This window comes from Capricornis sumatraensis, chromosome 18 (genome assembly GCF_032405125.1).
Source record: "Capricornis sumatraensis isolate serow.1 chromosome 18, serow.2, whole genome shotgun sequence".
In the NCBI taxonomy this organism is placed as follows: Eukaryota; Metazoa; Chordata; class Mammalia; order Artiodactyla; family Bovidae; genus Capricornis; species Capricornis sumatraensis.
In genome coordinates, this window is record NC_091086.1 from 17,099,325 (window position 1) to 17,116,209 (window position 16,885).

The following is a 16,885-nucleotide window of genomic DNA, read 5'->3' on the forward strand; positions in this document are numbered from 1 at the left end:
AAATAAAGTCTGACACTGTTTCCACTGTTTCCCCATCTATTTCCCATGAAGTGATGAGACCAGATGCCGTGATCTTCGTTTTCTGAATGTTGAGCTTTAAGCCAAACTTTTCACTCTCCTCTTTCACTTTTATTAGGCTTTTTAGTTCCTCTTCACTTTCTGCCATAACAGTGGTGTCATCTGCATATCTGAGATTATTGATATTTCTCCCGGCAATCTTGATTCCAGCTTGTGCTTCTTCCAGCCCAGCGTTTCTCAGGATGTACTCTGCATAGAAGTTAAATAAGCAGGGTGACAATATACAGCCTTGACGTACTCCTTTTCCTATTTGGAACCAGTCTGTTGTTCCATGTCCAGTTCTAACTGTTGCTTTCTGACCTGCATATAGGTTTCTCAAGAGGCAGGTCAGGTAGTCTGGTATTCCCATCTTTTGAAGAATTTTCCACAGTTTATTGTGATCCACACAGTCAAAGGCTTTGGCATAGTCAATAAAGCAGAAATAGACCATTCAGGTATGACCTAAATCAAATCCCTTATGATTATACAGTGGAAGTGAGAAACAGATTTAAGGGACTAGATCTGATAGACAGAGTACATGATGAACTATGGACAGAAGTTTCTGACATTATACAGGAGACAGGGATCAAGACCATCCCCATGGAAAAGAAATGCAAAAAAGCAAAATGGCTGTCTGGGGAGGCCTTACAAATAGCTGTGAAAAGAAGAGAAGCGAAAAGCAAAGGAGGAAAGGAAAGATATAAGTATCTGAATGCAGGGTTCCAAAGAATAGCAAGGAGAGATAAGAAAGCCTTCCTCAGCAATCAATGCAAAGAAATAGAGGAAAACAACAGAATGGGAAAGACTAGAGATCTCTTCAAGAAAATTAGAGATGCCAAGGGAACATTTCATCAAAGGTGGGCTCAATAAAGGACAGAAATGGTATGGCCCTAACAGAAGCAGAAGATATTAAGAAGAGGTGGCAAGAATACACAGAAGAATGTACAAAAAAGAGCTTCATGACCAAGATAATCACAATGGTGTGATCACTCACCTAGAGCCAGACATCCTGGAAAGCGAAGGTAAGTGGGCCTTAGGAACCATCACTACGAACAAAGCTAGTGGAGGTGATGGATTTCCAGCTGAGCTATTTCAAATCCTGAAAGATGATGCTGTGAAAGTGCTGCACTCAATATGCCAGCAAATTTGGAAGACTCAGCAGTGGTCACAGGACTGGAAAAGGTCAGTTTTCATTCCAATTCCAAAGAAAGGTAATGCCAAAGAATTCTCAAACTACCACACAATTGCACTCATCTCACACGCTAGTAAAGTAATGCTCAAAATTCTCCAAGCCAGGGTTCAGCAATACATGAACCGTGAACTTCCAGATGTTCAAGCTGGTTTTAGAAAAGGCAGAGGAACCAGAGATCAAATTGCCAACATCCTCTGGATCATCAGAAAAGCAAGAGAGTTCCAAAAAAAAAACATCTGTTTCTGCTTTATTGACTATGCCAAAACCTTTGAGTTCATATAGAAGGCTAGAATTTAGGTTTCTTAAGTCCTGCTTCACTTTGTGTTCCAACCTGGAATGTCAGCATTGCTAATAAATTTCAGTCCAATTCCACCCACTTCCCTGCCTCTAATTAAATGGTTAGAGCTGTGACTCTCCCATAAGTTAAATCTTAAGGCACAGTTCAACACTTAAGGAAGTAAAAGGGTTATATAAATATAAGGTATTAAAAAATGACAGCCTTAATGAGTAATTAATCTAATTGGTGTTTTTTGTGGAAGTCATTGTTACAATTACTACTGTATGACTAGGTAGTTTTTGAATGATGCAGTTTAAATTAGTATTGTTAACACTGGGGAAGTCAGGTTAATCCTCTTAAGGTTCCCTGTCAGATTACTGAGATCTCCAAACATTCCACTTGGTTTATAATTAAACAAGGGAACATTTCCTAATACTCTTACATTTATAAACACATGTCTATTATTTTATAGTGTACTTTTGACATGTTCTAAAGAGAACTTAAGAGTTTTTTCCCCCACTTAAAAAAAATTAAAATATATTTTACATACTGTAAAATTCACCCTTAATTTTAATGCATATGTACAATTCAGTGGACTCAGTATATTTGTAATGTTGTACAATTATCACCACTGGTTCCAGAACATTTTCATCACCCAAAAAGAAACCTGAATCTATCTCCCTTCGTTTCCTCTTGTCTCTAAACCCTGGCATCCACTGATCTATTGATACTTTCTGTCTCTTTTGATTTGCCCATTCTGGACATTTTATATGAAATGTTAGTATAACATGTGACCTTTTCTATCTGAATTCTTTCTCTCAGCATAATGTTTTCAAGTTTTATTCATGCTGTAGTTCTGGCACATCATTCCTTTTTATGACTCAATAAATACTCCATTGCATGGATGTACCACATTTTATTTAAACCTTCATCAGTTGATAGACATTTCAGTTATTTCCACTTTTTGGTCATTTTAAATAATACTGCTATAAAGCTTCATGTTCAAGTTTTTGTGTGAATACGTCTTCATTTCACATGTAAATTAACTATTTAAACTTTTTATCATTCCAAGAGACTAACTTAAAATACCTGTGTTATTTTTCTTATTCCCGTTTTAAACCTAAACTCAAAGACGTTAGGATAGAAGATTAGTTACTATGTTTTGTTTGCTTTCCTAATTAATTCATTCAATAGCCATTTTCTAAGTGCCTTCCATGTGAATAATAGTAAACAAAACTCCCAGATCCCTGTCTTCAGGTAGATTACACTCTAGTTGCTTCTGCATTCAGGCATATGGAAGAGCACGATTTTTTTTTTAACTTCAGCTATATGAAACTGGTAATAGTTGATCATTTTAAACTATAAAAGCAACTTAAAGGTGGTTTAACTTAGTACTAAACTAAATTTCTATTGGAATATTGTGTAAAATTTTTGTTCAATTTAGGTAAATTTTACAAACAATGCTCATAACATTAGAAAATCTAAAAACTGTGCTCTTTTAACAGTTACCTAATAGTGTACCTATTTAGGTAGTAGTTGAAAATGTTCAGAAAGAAAATACAGCCTTAAAACCTAAACACATCAGTAGCCAAATTAAATTTGTTAGATGGTAAATGATGTAATGCTGACTGTAATTACTTTATATAATCATAAATTATAACAAAATTTTAATTAGTCAAATATTCCTTCTTGGCAGCTCATTGTAGTATTAATCACTATTATCCACTAATGAGCATTATTTAATGAAAATCTTTATGACTCAGAAACAAAGTAAATATTATTATTAAAGGACCCATGATTAGAAATTTGTTGACTTTACCTGAATAAAATGAATAAGATTAAAAAAATAATTCTTATATTCCTTTTCATATGTAAAAGAGAAAGTTAAGAGCTCAGATTATGGTGTCAGAATTTAGGTTCAAAATCTCAGTGTTATTGTTAGTGGGAATGCAGACTAGTACAGCCACTATGGAGAACAGTGTGGAGAGTCCTTAAAAAACTGGAAATAGAACTGCCTTATGACCCAGCAATCCCACTGCTGGGCATACACACCGAGGAAACCAGAATTGAAAGACGCACGTGTACCCCAATGTTCATTGCAGCACTGATTACAATGGCTAGGACATGGAAGCAACCTAGATGTCCATCAGCAGATGAATGGATAGGAAAGCTGTGGTACATATACACAATGGAATATTGCTCAGCTATTAAAAAGAATGCATTTGAAGCAGTTCTAACGAGGTCGATGAAACTGGAGCCTATTACACAGAGTGAAGTAAGTCAGAAAGGAAAACACCAGTACAGTATATTAATGCATATATATGGAATTTAGAAAGATGGTAATGATGACCCTATAAACGAGACAGCAGAAGAGACACAGATGTAAAGAACAGACTTTTGGACTCTGTGGGAGAAGGCGAGGGTGGGATGATTTCAGAGAATAGCATTGAAACATGTATAATATCATATGTGAACAGATCCCCAGTCCAGGTTCGGTGCATGAGGCAGGGTGCTCGGGGCTGATGCACTGGGATGAACCTGAGGGATGGGATGGGATGGGGAGGGAGGAGGGAGGGGGGTCCAGAATGGGGAACACATGTACACCCATGGCTGATTCATGTCAAAAACCACTACAGTATTGTAAAGTAATTAGCCTCCAATTAATTTACCAAAAAAAAAAAAAAAATCTCAGTGTTGCCACCTATCATCTGGAAGGGAATCTAAATGCATAATTTTGATTTTTCTCCACTGTGAATTTGGGATGACAATAAGTAATACTCATCATAAGATTGTTGGCAGGCATGTGGACCATTCACCAAGATAAATCATATGCTGGGCAAGAAAATATCTTGATACATTTAATCAGTCATTGGTGCATCCCATCTGCCCGAGATAGTCCCTGTCGTGTCACACAGCTATTCTATATCTCTTTGTTGAATGAATGAATGTACTGAGCCCTGATTCCTACATCCATCATGCCTGTGGAAGCGTGTATCTCTCAGATAGTTTGCTGCCACTGAAAACAGCACATTCTTAATAGCATGTCAAGGGTAACATCTCTAGCTTGTGGTCTTTTTGTTTGGTTGGTTGGTTTTACCACTCAGATTGTAGGATTTCAGTTTCCTGACAAGGGATTGAACCTAGGCCGTGACAGTGAGAGCACGGAATGCTAACCACTAGACCACCAGGGAACTCCCCAGCACGCAGTCAGAGGAGAACGGAAGGGGGATTCGGATATTCCTACTCTGCCTCACCTGCTTCCTGGGTGAATTCGATGACTGACGTTTGTTCAAAGGCTCTAAATTCCCCACCCATTCTCTAGATGGGAGGCTCCCACTCCACATACTACATTTTCCTTGAGGGATTTATGGAGGAATTTACGGGGAAGTCACCGGGAAGGCAATTTCTGAGAGGATGATGACACTTGGTGAATAAAGCTCTGTGTCCTCAATTCCTGTGTATTAAGCAAGATCCTGCTGGAAGAATCTAAAGTTAAATAACAAGTGGAAAAATAATAACCACCATCATTTATTCTGGACTTGGTTGTGTTAGGTAGGTAGAACAGGGAAAAGGAGTCCAAAATGGCGGTGGCCACAGACAAGGAAGGGAAAAGCCCGTGAAAATGAAACAAAAGAAGGTCCGAGGAGGACCGGAGTGAGGACCTCAGGGAAAACAAACACTCCTGGCTGGCCTAATTTACATAGGACCGGCCCAGGGAGAGATAAACATATAAAGTAGAGGAGCCAGAGCCAGTCTAAGAGCTATAACACGGTGTATCCAAGACCTGAGAGCTATAACACGGTCTATCCAAGACCTGAGAGCTGTGACTCGCCGAGGGGGCTTTAATGTCCGTCACTCCAAATCTTTGTTGTGACCAGACAAAGAATCGAGGAACATACACTCGCGTGACAGTTGCACCACTCAGTCTGTAGGATCTCAGTTCCCCAACAAGGGACTGAACCTAGGCCATGACAGTGAACGTGCTGAAACCACTAGATCACCAGGGAACCTCCCAGTACGCAGTCTTAGGGGAGGAAAGATGTCCCTATGCCAGGCACTGTGCTCCATGCTTTACGGACTCTGCTTTTTGTTTATAACAATTTTATGAAGTGTTATTATTTCCTCCACTTTCAAAACTCTGAAAGCTCAGAAACTTTTGATCATTTACTCAAGATTTCTGCTAAATTATAGTCAGGATTCAAACACAGTTCATCTACTTCCAGAACTAATGTTGTTAACAGTTTTACTATACTTTAGCATCATTTTTTTTTTTTTTGGTCTTTAAAAACACTTAAAAAAACTACCCATAGAGATAGTTCACAGTGTACCTATACAAGAAATAATTGAATACAACTAAAAAATAATCGAGGACCTCCAGGTACAGTGGATGAGAACCCACCTGCCAGTGCAGCAGACATGGGTTTTATCCCTGGTCTGGGAAGATTCCACATGCCTCAGAGCACCTAAGCTCGTGCACCACAACCACCGAGCTTGTGCTCTGGAGCCTGGGAGTCGCACCACTGAACCCCCGTGCTCCAGCTCCCGAAGCCTGTGAACCTGGAGCCCGTGCTCCACAATGAGAGAAGTCTCCGGAATGAGAAGCCTGAACACTGCAACTAGAGTAGCTCCCCTCCCTCATGGCAGCTAGAGAAAAAACCCGGGAAGCAGGGAAGACCAAGCACAGCCAAAAATGAATAAAAATAAATAAGTAATAATAATAAAAATAACTGAGGAACTTCCCTGGTGGCATTGTGGATAGGACTCTGCCTGCCAGTGCAGCAGACATGGGTTCAATCCCTGGTCCGGGAAGACCCCACATGCTGCAGAGCAACTAAGCCTGTGCACCTCAATTACTGAGCCTGTGCTCCAGAGCCCATATTCTGCAATAACAGAAACCACTGCAATCAGGTGAATAAATAAATTTTTAAAATAAAAAATTATTGAGTACAACTCAGTGTTATGGATGTGAAGGAACCAATTAGAGCTACTCCCAACAACAGGGTGAATCTTTCAAAGATAAAACTGAACACAATAAAGACGTCCCATCCCTCCCATACAGGCTTCCCAAGTGGCTCAGTGGTAAAGAATCCGCCTGCAATGCAGGAGACACAGGAGACGAGGTACTCTCTGGGTTAGGAAGATCCTCTGGAGGAAGAAATGGCAACTCACTCCAGTATTCTTGCCTGGAAGATCCCATAGACAGAGGAACCTGGTGGGCTACAGTCCGTGAGGTCACAAAAGACTCAGACACAACTGAGCGTGCACAAACCCCCACCCACCCACCCCGCTCCCAGTGTGGTTCCATGTGTATAAAGTTCAAAAACAGGCAAAACTAAACTGCAATACTTGGGGATTCAAAGGTAAGTAGCAAAGCAACAAAGGAAAACAAATTGTTACAATAAAAACCAAGAGAGTGGTTACCTGCGGGAGAAAAGGGCAGGTAAGGATGGGAAAGCAGGAGTAGAGATGCTCCTGGGGTGAGCTGCCAATAGTCTGTTCCTTTACCTGTTTGCAGGTTACATGGCTCTGAGCCTTACAACAAGTCATTAAGTTACTAAACTGTACACATATGGTTTATACACTTTTTGGTAGGAATTTTCTATTTTATAATAAAAACTTTATTTTAAAGTATAATAGAGTTTAGGGACTTTCTTAAAAGGTGGTTGGATACCCATCTCTAGGCTTTTTGCTTTGTGTGTAATATTCCTCAAACACTAATAGAAGATTATTCTATGGGATCAGAGTAAGTAGAGCTTATCGTGTAAAGAGGGAGAGAGAGGGTATTGATCCAGAAACAACGTTTCCATAATTCTATGGATGATGCAGAGAAAAAGATTTGAGAGCTGTTTATTTGGGGGAGGGTTTCATCAATCATCCGTTGCAGTGGGAAATTGGCCTCACAAAGCTTTTTCAGGAACTTGCCTTCCTGAATATTTTCAGCTCAAAAAAAGAAAGCGGGAAAAGTAAACATTAACCAAATAGTGCAAATGCTGTGTTCTCACATCTAATTTTAACTTCCTGGGGCTCTTTACCTCTTGTGTTCCCAAACTTTAGAAATTAGCTTGTAATTTACAACAAGGAATTCTAACCCTAGCAAAGTCACCTGAATTGGGTCGGTATGAAGCAGATATACTCAAAGCGGACAACTAACTTCCCATGACATTCTGTTGGTTATAAGACACACTTCTCTTATCCTCTACCATGTCTTCCACATGACAGCTTTTCTAATGTTGTTTGGAATTTCTTACTTGATTTTTCTTAAATTTATTTTATTTTTTTGGCTTCATCGAGTGGCTTGCAGGATCTTAGTTCCCGGGACCCGAGATTGAACCTAGGCCACAGCACTTACTGAGTCCTAAACATCAGGACCACCAGGGAACTCCCTTTATTTGAAACTTCTTTAGGAGAAATTTCTGGAGCCTGTAAAGGGGACTCACTACAGCTCCTGAAATGTTGATGCTACACACATAGGGTGTGGTCTATGGGGCACATTTGTCAACTGTATACCTAAAGAAATATTTATTCAGTCAAAAAACATTTATTAGGACTTTCCTGGTGGCCCAGTGGTTAAGAATCCACCTGCCAGTGCTGGGGACACGCATTTGAACGTTGGCCAGGGAAGATTCCTCATGCCGTGGGGCGACTAAGCCGTGCACCACAGCTGAGCCCGGACTCTAGGGCCCACGCATCACAACAACCCCCCGTCAGGACAACTAGATAAAGCCCACGTGGAGCAACGAAGACCCAGTGCCGCCAAAAATAAATAAATAAATAAATAAATAAATAAATTTAAATATATTTACTCGGTATCTCCTATGTACCAGATCCTGTTCTAAGCCTTGGAGAAACAGTGGACTCAGGACAGACAGTGTCCCTTGTGGAGGTTTATACTCTAGTTGGGAAAAGACATGCAATGATGATGACTAAACTGGAAATGAGCAAGATAAGGTCAGATGGTGATGAGTGGCTTGAGGAGATGAAACAGGATAAGGGGACAGAGAGAGCTGGGAGAGGCAGCGGGGAGGGGCTGCCCAGGACAGAGTGGTTCTGGGCCGCTGCTCTGAAGAAGTGACATTTGCGCTGAGACTTGAATGATGAGAAGGAGCCAGCCACGTGGAGATCTGGGCCAAGAACATCCTCGGGCAAAATCCAGGGCTGTTTTGGAGTTTCAAAGCAGAAGAGGCCAGAAGAAGGGGAGAGAGTGGGAGGTGAAGCCTGAGGAAGACAGAAGTCAAATCCTGGATGCCGCGCCACGTAAGTGTTCATTTTCTTCTAAATGCAGCCACAAGGCTATGGAGGGTTTTAGGCATTCTCTGGTGACAAATTTATATTTTAAATTCCTTAGGATTTTGTGTCAAGCTCAGCATTTTCCTGTTTTTTTAAATTAATTTTTGGTAACTCTCGAGTGTTTGTCTTTCAAGTTTGTAGTTTCTAAGTGGAAAGCATTAAACCTGAGAAAGAGAGCCAGGGTGATCTGAAACTCAAACGATACGATCTTTGAGAAATGTAAACCACTCCTATTCCTCTTCCTACATGAATCTTAATTAGAAAGGTTGGCCTCTGTACCTAAGAAGTTCCAGCTGCAGAGGGACTGAAAAGGAGAGAGTTAGAGAAATTACTTATTTTTCTTGCTTTTTCTATTTATTTTTAAAGAATTTCTTAATGCACAAGCTTGTATTTTTTTTTATTTTTTTATTGATGTATAGTTGAACTGGGCTTCCCTGGTGACTCAGCGGTAAAGAATCTGCCTGCCAATGTAGGAGACTCAGGTTCGATCTCTGGATTGAGAAGAGACCCTGGAGAAAGAAATGGTAACCCACTTGAACATTCTTGCCTGGAAAATCCCACAGGAGGAGGAGACTGGCAGATTACGGTCCATGGGGTCTCAAAGTGTTGGACACCATTTAGTGACTGAACAAGAACACTAACTGAATTACAATGTTGTGTTAATTACTGCTGTACAGCAAAGTGACTTAGGGTGAGTGAAGTCGCTCAGTCGTGTCCAACTCTTTGCGACCCATGGACTGTAGCCTATCAGGCTCCTCCATCCATGGGATTTTCCAGGCAAGAGTGCTGGGGTGGATTGCCATTTTCTTCTCCAGGGGATCTTCCCGACCCAGGGATCGAACCCGGGTCTTCAGCATTGCAGGCAGACGCTTTACCGTCTGAGCCACCAGGGAAGCCCCAGTTATACATATATACATACATTCTTTTTCATATTTTTTTCTATTATAATTTATCACAGGGTATTGAATATAGTTCCCTGTGCTATACAGTAGAATCTTGTTTATACAAAGCCTGTATTATTTTTGACAATTAGGGAAAAGATATTTCATTTTCCCCTAACTTAGTATGTTGGAAAATTTCAACCTGTAGAAAAGTTGAGAAAATGGCACACTGAATTATGTTCTTCCCTTAAATTCACAGATTGTTAACATTGTTCATATTTGTTTGCTTGCTTCCCCCACAGACACAACACAGACACAAAATAAATACATAATATATATTGGCTCAACCATTCATATACAACATTTATACTTTTATATTTGGTTTGACCAATTAAAGCTAATATGCAGTACTTCTCTGGTGGGGGAAATGGGTAAAAATCCACCTGCCGATGCAGGGGACACAAGTTTGATCCCTGGTCCAGGGGGATCCCATGTGCTGAGAAGCAACTAAAACCTGTGTGCCACAACTACTGAGCCCGTGCTCTGGAGCCCATGAGCTGCAGCTGCTGAAGCCCATGTGCCTAGAGCCTGGGCTCTGCAATAAAAGAAGCCACCACTAGAAACCTGAGCACCACAGTGAAGAGCAGCCCCCCAGCTAGAGAAAGGCACTTGCTCAGCAATGAAGAGCCAGCGTAAACCAGAATAAATAAATAAAGTGATTTGCAGACTTAATGACACTTCACCCCTACATACTTCAGCACCGATTTTCCGATTCAACAGCTGTCTTGGTTTGTGCTGCTTCAACCGAGTACCATAAACCAGGTGGTTTATAAACAACAGAAATTTATTTCTCACAATTCTGGAGGTTAGAAGTCTGAGATCAGGATGCCAGCCAGCATGGGTAGGTTCTGGTGAGAACCCACTTTTTCATATGGAGGAGAGGGCAAGAGGGCTCTCTTTTGTTAGAGTGCTTTTCCCATTCATGAGGGCTCCACCTTCATGATCTTATCACCTCCCCAAAGGCTGCATCTCCTAACACTGTCGCATTGGGGGTTAAGATTTCAACATATGAATTTGGGGGAGGGATACAAACATTCATTCCGTAACAACTATCATACAATTAACATATACCCACAAATGAACATTAATACATAATCTTATCTAATGTGCAGCACATATTCATATTGCTCCAATTGTACCAAAAATGTCTTTTATGGTTTGTTGTTTTACTTTAATCCAGGAGCCCATCAAGGATCATTCCTTGCATTTCGCTGTCATGTCTCTTTAGTCTCCTTAATTCTTGAGCAGTACCAATGCCATGTTTATCTTTCATGGCCTTGTCTTTTTAAAAAGAATGTGGTCCAGCTGTCCTGTTGAATGTCTTACAGTTTGGGTTTGTGAGCTCTCCACCCCTATCACTATTAGATTTGGAAGAAGCACTGCTGGCAATGTTGTGGAGTCCATAGTTCATTATGTCCGGAGGTTGACATTATGTCCAGATGAGTGATGCTCAGTTTGAATCAGGTAGTACCTTCCATGTCTCCCTTCTCCCTTGATAATTTGTAAGTATTTGGTATGTGGGGGAGGGGTGAATACTTTGTTTCTTCGTGTCTTATTCTCCAACAACGCTTTATCCACTGAAAGCTTTTAGTGCCCATTGCTGATTCTTGCTTGACTCAGGTACATCAGTTGGTGCCTAATATTTTTTCTACTATCAAATACTAGTATCAGTACTATCTAGAGAATTCCCTGGTTGCCCAGTGGTTAGAGCTCTGCCCTTCTACTATGGGGCATGGGTTTGAAATCTGGTTGCGGAATTCAGATCCCACATGCGGGCAATGTGGCCAAAGTAACAACAACATCAAACCCCACAAACAACATCTAGTACTCTGAAGAAAAAAAATAAAAACCCAAGAATGTTAAAGTATGATCAAAAAGAAGTCGGAAAACATTCTAATTCATTAAAATATTGACCTTACATTAGAAAAGAATTTTGTGATGTGATTTCTTTCTGTTTTGCCTTTAAACAGTCAACCAATGTCCTCACCTGCACAATGTAAGTATTGCTTGTTTCTTTATTAAGGAAGGTAGGTGATGTGGGAAGAAATCAAGGCCCACTGTTGTAGGGCAGTCTTCTCTCACGTAGTCTAGATGAAGTGTATACTTGTGCAAACAAAAAATAATAAGAGGACAGATAAGTCCTGGACGAGTGGTAGAGATAAGAATACTTTCTTTGGCAGCCAGGTAGAACTGCTCACCTGGCTGCCCATGTGCCCCTCCCAACCTTGTCTCTGTGGCTTGCCCTTTGCTCACACTAATTCCTATGCCTGGAATGTTCCCCATCTACCCTTGTGTCTGCAGGTTCATTACTAAAATATTACCAGTAGTTCAAGAGTGAACTCTTCTATTAAAACCTTCTTTAACTTCTTCTCTGAGAAGTGAGTTCTCCCAACTCCTTACATATTCTCTTTTGACTGTCCAATGTTAAATCATTGTCTAACTTGGGTTACTTAAGTGTGTGGGCCCTTCTAGACTAAATGCTCTCTGAGGGTGAGCTCTCCTTGTGATTCGCCTGGTCTCCCTGGAAGCCCCTCCTTCTGGTACTTTGAACTTCTGTTACTTTTAATTGAGTAAATGAACAACAGTCAATGTCTCAATAAACTATTCTTAAGTATATTGGAATTGAATTATGCTGGTCATAATCTTGATGAGAAACTCTACTCTTGCTGCCTGTGCTTAATTTTTTCAAACATGTTCCTTACAGTAGTGGGTTAATAAGGAAGTTTCCTTTACTCCCTTCCTCTAGACAGAGGGAAAAAAATAACAGGAAACCACCCCACTGCAAACAATGAAGATGAATATCAAATATTTGTTCCTTTCTGTACAAGAGGACTTATGCATGATATTAGGTCATCGTAGTTGCTCTTGAAAGAATCAAAGTTGCTTTGAGCTTTAAGAATTTCCAGTAGAGCAATTTGGCTGTTTTCATCTAAAGGAAGTAAAGAAAATACAGCCCTTAACAGAAATAATTAGATTTTATTCCAAATATCCATAATCATCCGAAAACTGTGTTTGTTATCAAACTTGCAATTCAGGAAATTAGTCTGATGCTGCAAGCAGATAACTTGCTTCCTTTCTGTGCTCTTGTACACTTTGTACATTGTAAAAAAAAAAAAGAAATAGAACGTATATTTTTTGAGTAACTTCTTTGTCACTAAAATATTACATGTTTTAAAGAGTATGTACATTTTACAGGAGAAACTGGGTTTTATAGATGATAAAACAACAACAACAACCTTGCTTCAAATACACAGCAGTTGTTGTTTAGTTGCTAAGTTGTGCTGGCAGATTCTTTACCATCTGAGCCACCAGGAAGCCCCAAGAACTACCATATGATCTAGCAATTCCACTTCTGGGAATATATTCAAAAGAAACAAAACCACTAATTTAAATAGATAGCTGTACCTCCAAGTTCATAGTAGCATTCTTCACAATGGCCAAAGGCATAGAAAAAACCTAAGTGTCCATCAACTGATGAATGGATAAAGAAAATGTGGTGTATATACACAATGGAATATCATTCAGCCATAAAATTTTATCATTTCCAACAATAGGGATGAGGCTTGAAGACATTGTGCTAAGTGAAATAAGTCAGATAGAAAACGACAAATTCTGTATGATCTCACTTATTTGTTGAATCTAAGGAAAAAGAACAACAAAAAAAACACCTCTCAGAAAAAAAATTAGATTTATGGTTTCCAGAGGTGGAGAGGAAGATGAGGGGGAGTTGGAGGAAAACAAAAAAGGTACAGTCTCCCAGATACAAGGTAATAAGTACTAGGGATGAAATGTATAGCATGATGACTATCGCTAACACTGCTCTACAATAGATAGGAATGTTCGGAGTAAATTCTGGGTTCTCACCACAAGAAGAACATTTTTTTCCTTTCCTCTTTCTTTTTATTTTCTCTGTATGAAAAGATGGATATTAAATGAACCTACTGTGGTAGGTAACCATTTAACAATACACATAAATCTACCCATTATGCTGTGTGCTTTAGACTTGCACAGTGATATATGTCAATTATTTCTAATAAGTTCCAAGTTCAGTCATTCAGTCATGTTCAACTCTTTGCAACCCCATGGACTGCAGCATGCCAGGCTTCCTTGTCTGTCACCAACTCCCGGAGCCTAATCAAACTCATGTCCATCATGTTGGTGATGCCATCCAACCATCTCATTCTCTGTCATCCCCTTCTCCTCATGCCTTCAATCTTTCCCAGCATCGGGGTCTTTTCAAATGAATCAGTTCTTCGCATCAGGTAGTCAAAGTATTGGAGTTTCAGCTTCAGCATCAGTCCTTCCAATGAATATTCAGGACTGATTTCCTTTAGAATGGACTGGTTGGATCTCCTTGCAGTCCAAGGGACTCTCAAGAGTCTTCTCCAACACCACACTTCAAAAGCATCAATTATTCTGCATTCAGCTTTCTTTATAGTCCAACTCTCACATCCATACATGACCACTGGAAAAACCATAGCTTTGACTAGACGGACCTTTGTTGGTAAAGTAACGTCTCTGCTTTTTAATATGCAGTCTAGGTTGGTCATAGCTTTTCTTCCAAGGGAAAGTATCTTTTAATTCCATGGCTGCAGTCACCATCTGCAGTGATTTTGGAGCCCCCAAAAATAAAGTCTCTCACTGTTTCCATTGTTTCCCCATCTATTTGCCATGAAGTGATGGGGACAGGATGCCATGATCTTAAGTTTTCTGAATGTTGAGTTTTAAGGCAACTTTTTCACTCTCCTCTTTCACTTTTATCAAGAGGCTCTTTAGTTCTTCACTTTCTGCCATATGGGTGGTGTCATCTGCATATCTGAGGTTGTTGATATTTCTCCTGGCAATCTTGATTCCAGCTTGTGCTTCTTCCAGCTCAGTGTTTCTCATGATGTCCTCTGCATAGAAGTTAAATAAGCAGGGTGACAATATACAGCCTTGATGTACTCCTTTCCCAATTTGGAACCAGTCTGTTGTTCCATGTCCAGTTCTAACTGTTGCTTCTTGACCTGCATACAGATTTCTCAGGAGGCAGGTAAGGTGGTCTGGTATTCCCATCTCTTGAAGAATTTTTCACAGTTTATTGTGATCCACACAGTCAAAGGCTTTGGCATAGTCAATAAAACAAAAGTAGATGTTTTTCTGGAACTCTCTTGCTTTTTCTATGATCAAATAGATGTTGGCAATTTGATCTCTGGTTTCTCTGTCTTTTCTAAATCCAGCTTGAACATCTGGAAGTTCACAGTTCATGTACTATTGAAACCTGGCTTGGAGAATTTTGAACATTACTTTGCTAGCGTGTGAGGTGAGTGCAATTGTGCAGTAATTTGAACATTCTTTGGCATTGCCTTTCTTTGGGATTGGAAAGAAAACTGACCTTTCCCAGTCCTGTGGCCACTGCTGAGTTTTCCAGATTCAGGGAGGGAACACAGCCCCACCCATCAATAGAAAACTGGATTAAAGATTTACTAAACATGATTGCCAGGAGAAATATCAATAACCTCAGATAGGCGGATGACACCACCCTTATGGCAGAAAGTGAAGAGGAACTAAAAAGCCTCTTGATGAAAGTGAAAGAGAAGAGTGAAAAAGCTGGCTTAAAGCTCAACATTCAAAAAACGAAGATCATGGCATTGGGTCCCATCACTTCATGGGTAATAGATGGGGAAACAGTGGAAACAGTGTCAGACTTTATATTTTGGGGCTCCAAAATCACTGCAGATGGTGACTGCAGCCATGAAATTAAAAGACGCTTACTCCTTGGAAGAAAAGTTATGACCAACCTAGACAGCATATTCAAAAGCAGAGACATTACTTTGCCGACTAAGGTCCGTCTAGTCAAGGCTATGGTTTTTCCAGTAGTCATGTATGGATGTGAGAGTTGGACTGTGAAGAAGGCTGAGCACCGAAGAATTGATGCTTTTGAAGTGTGGTGTTGGAGAAGACTCTTGAGAGTCCCTTGGACTGCAAGGAGATCCAACCAGTCCATTCTAAAGGAGATCAGCCCTGGGATTTCTTTGGAAGGAATGATGCTGAAGTTGAAACTCCAGTACTTTGGCCACCTCATGCGAAGAGTTGACTCATTGGAAAAGACTGTGATGCTGGGAGGGATTGGGGGCAGGAGGAGAAGGGGATGACAGAGGATGAGATGGCTGGATGGCATCACTGACTCGATGGATGTGAGTCTGAGTGAACTCCAGGAGTTGGTGATGGACAGGGAGGCCTGGCGTGCTGCAATTCATGGGGTCGCAAAGAGTTGGATACAACTGAGCCACTGAACTGAACTGAAACATGGCCTCACCCATCAGAACAAGACCCAGTTTCCCCCTCAATCAGTCTCTCCAGTCAGGAAGCTTCCATAAGCCTCTTATCCTTATCCAAGAGAGGGCAGACAGAATGAAAATCACAATCATAGAAAACTAACCAAACTGATCACACGGAGCACAGCCTTGTCTAGCTCAATGAAACTATGAGCCATGTGGTGTAGGGCCACTCGAGACGAACAGGGCCTGGCAGAGAGTTCTGACAAAACGTGGTCCACTGGAGAAGGGAATGCCAAACCACTTCAGTATTCTTGCCTTGAGAGCCTCATGAACAGTATGAAAAGGCAAAAAGATAGGACACTGAAAGATGAACTCCCTAGGTCGGTAGGTGGCCAATATGCTACTGGAGATCAGTGGAGAAATAATTCCAGAAAGAATAAAAGGATGGAGCCAAAGCAAAAACCACACCCAGTTGTGGATGTGACGGGTGATGGAAGTAAAATCCGATGTTGTAAAGAGCAATATTGCACAGGAACCTGGAATGTTATGTCCATGAATCAAGGCAAATTGGAAGTGATCAAACAAGAGATGGCACGAGTGAACATCAACATTTTAGGAATCAGTGGACTAAAATGGACTGGAATAGGTGAATTATTTCTAATAAAAACTGGTAAAAAAAATTATGTAAAAAGTGAAAATAATTTAAAAAAAAAGAGAGAGATTCCTCTAGTCTCCTTGCCGGTGCTTGGCCTGAGACTCATACCTAAACCTCATCAGCACTTACGTAGCTGAACACATCGCCCCATTGTTGGTGTGGCCACCTTACAATCACAGGGGGATCCAGCCCACAGGTCAAGTTTACACACAGAGG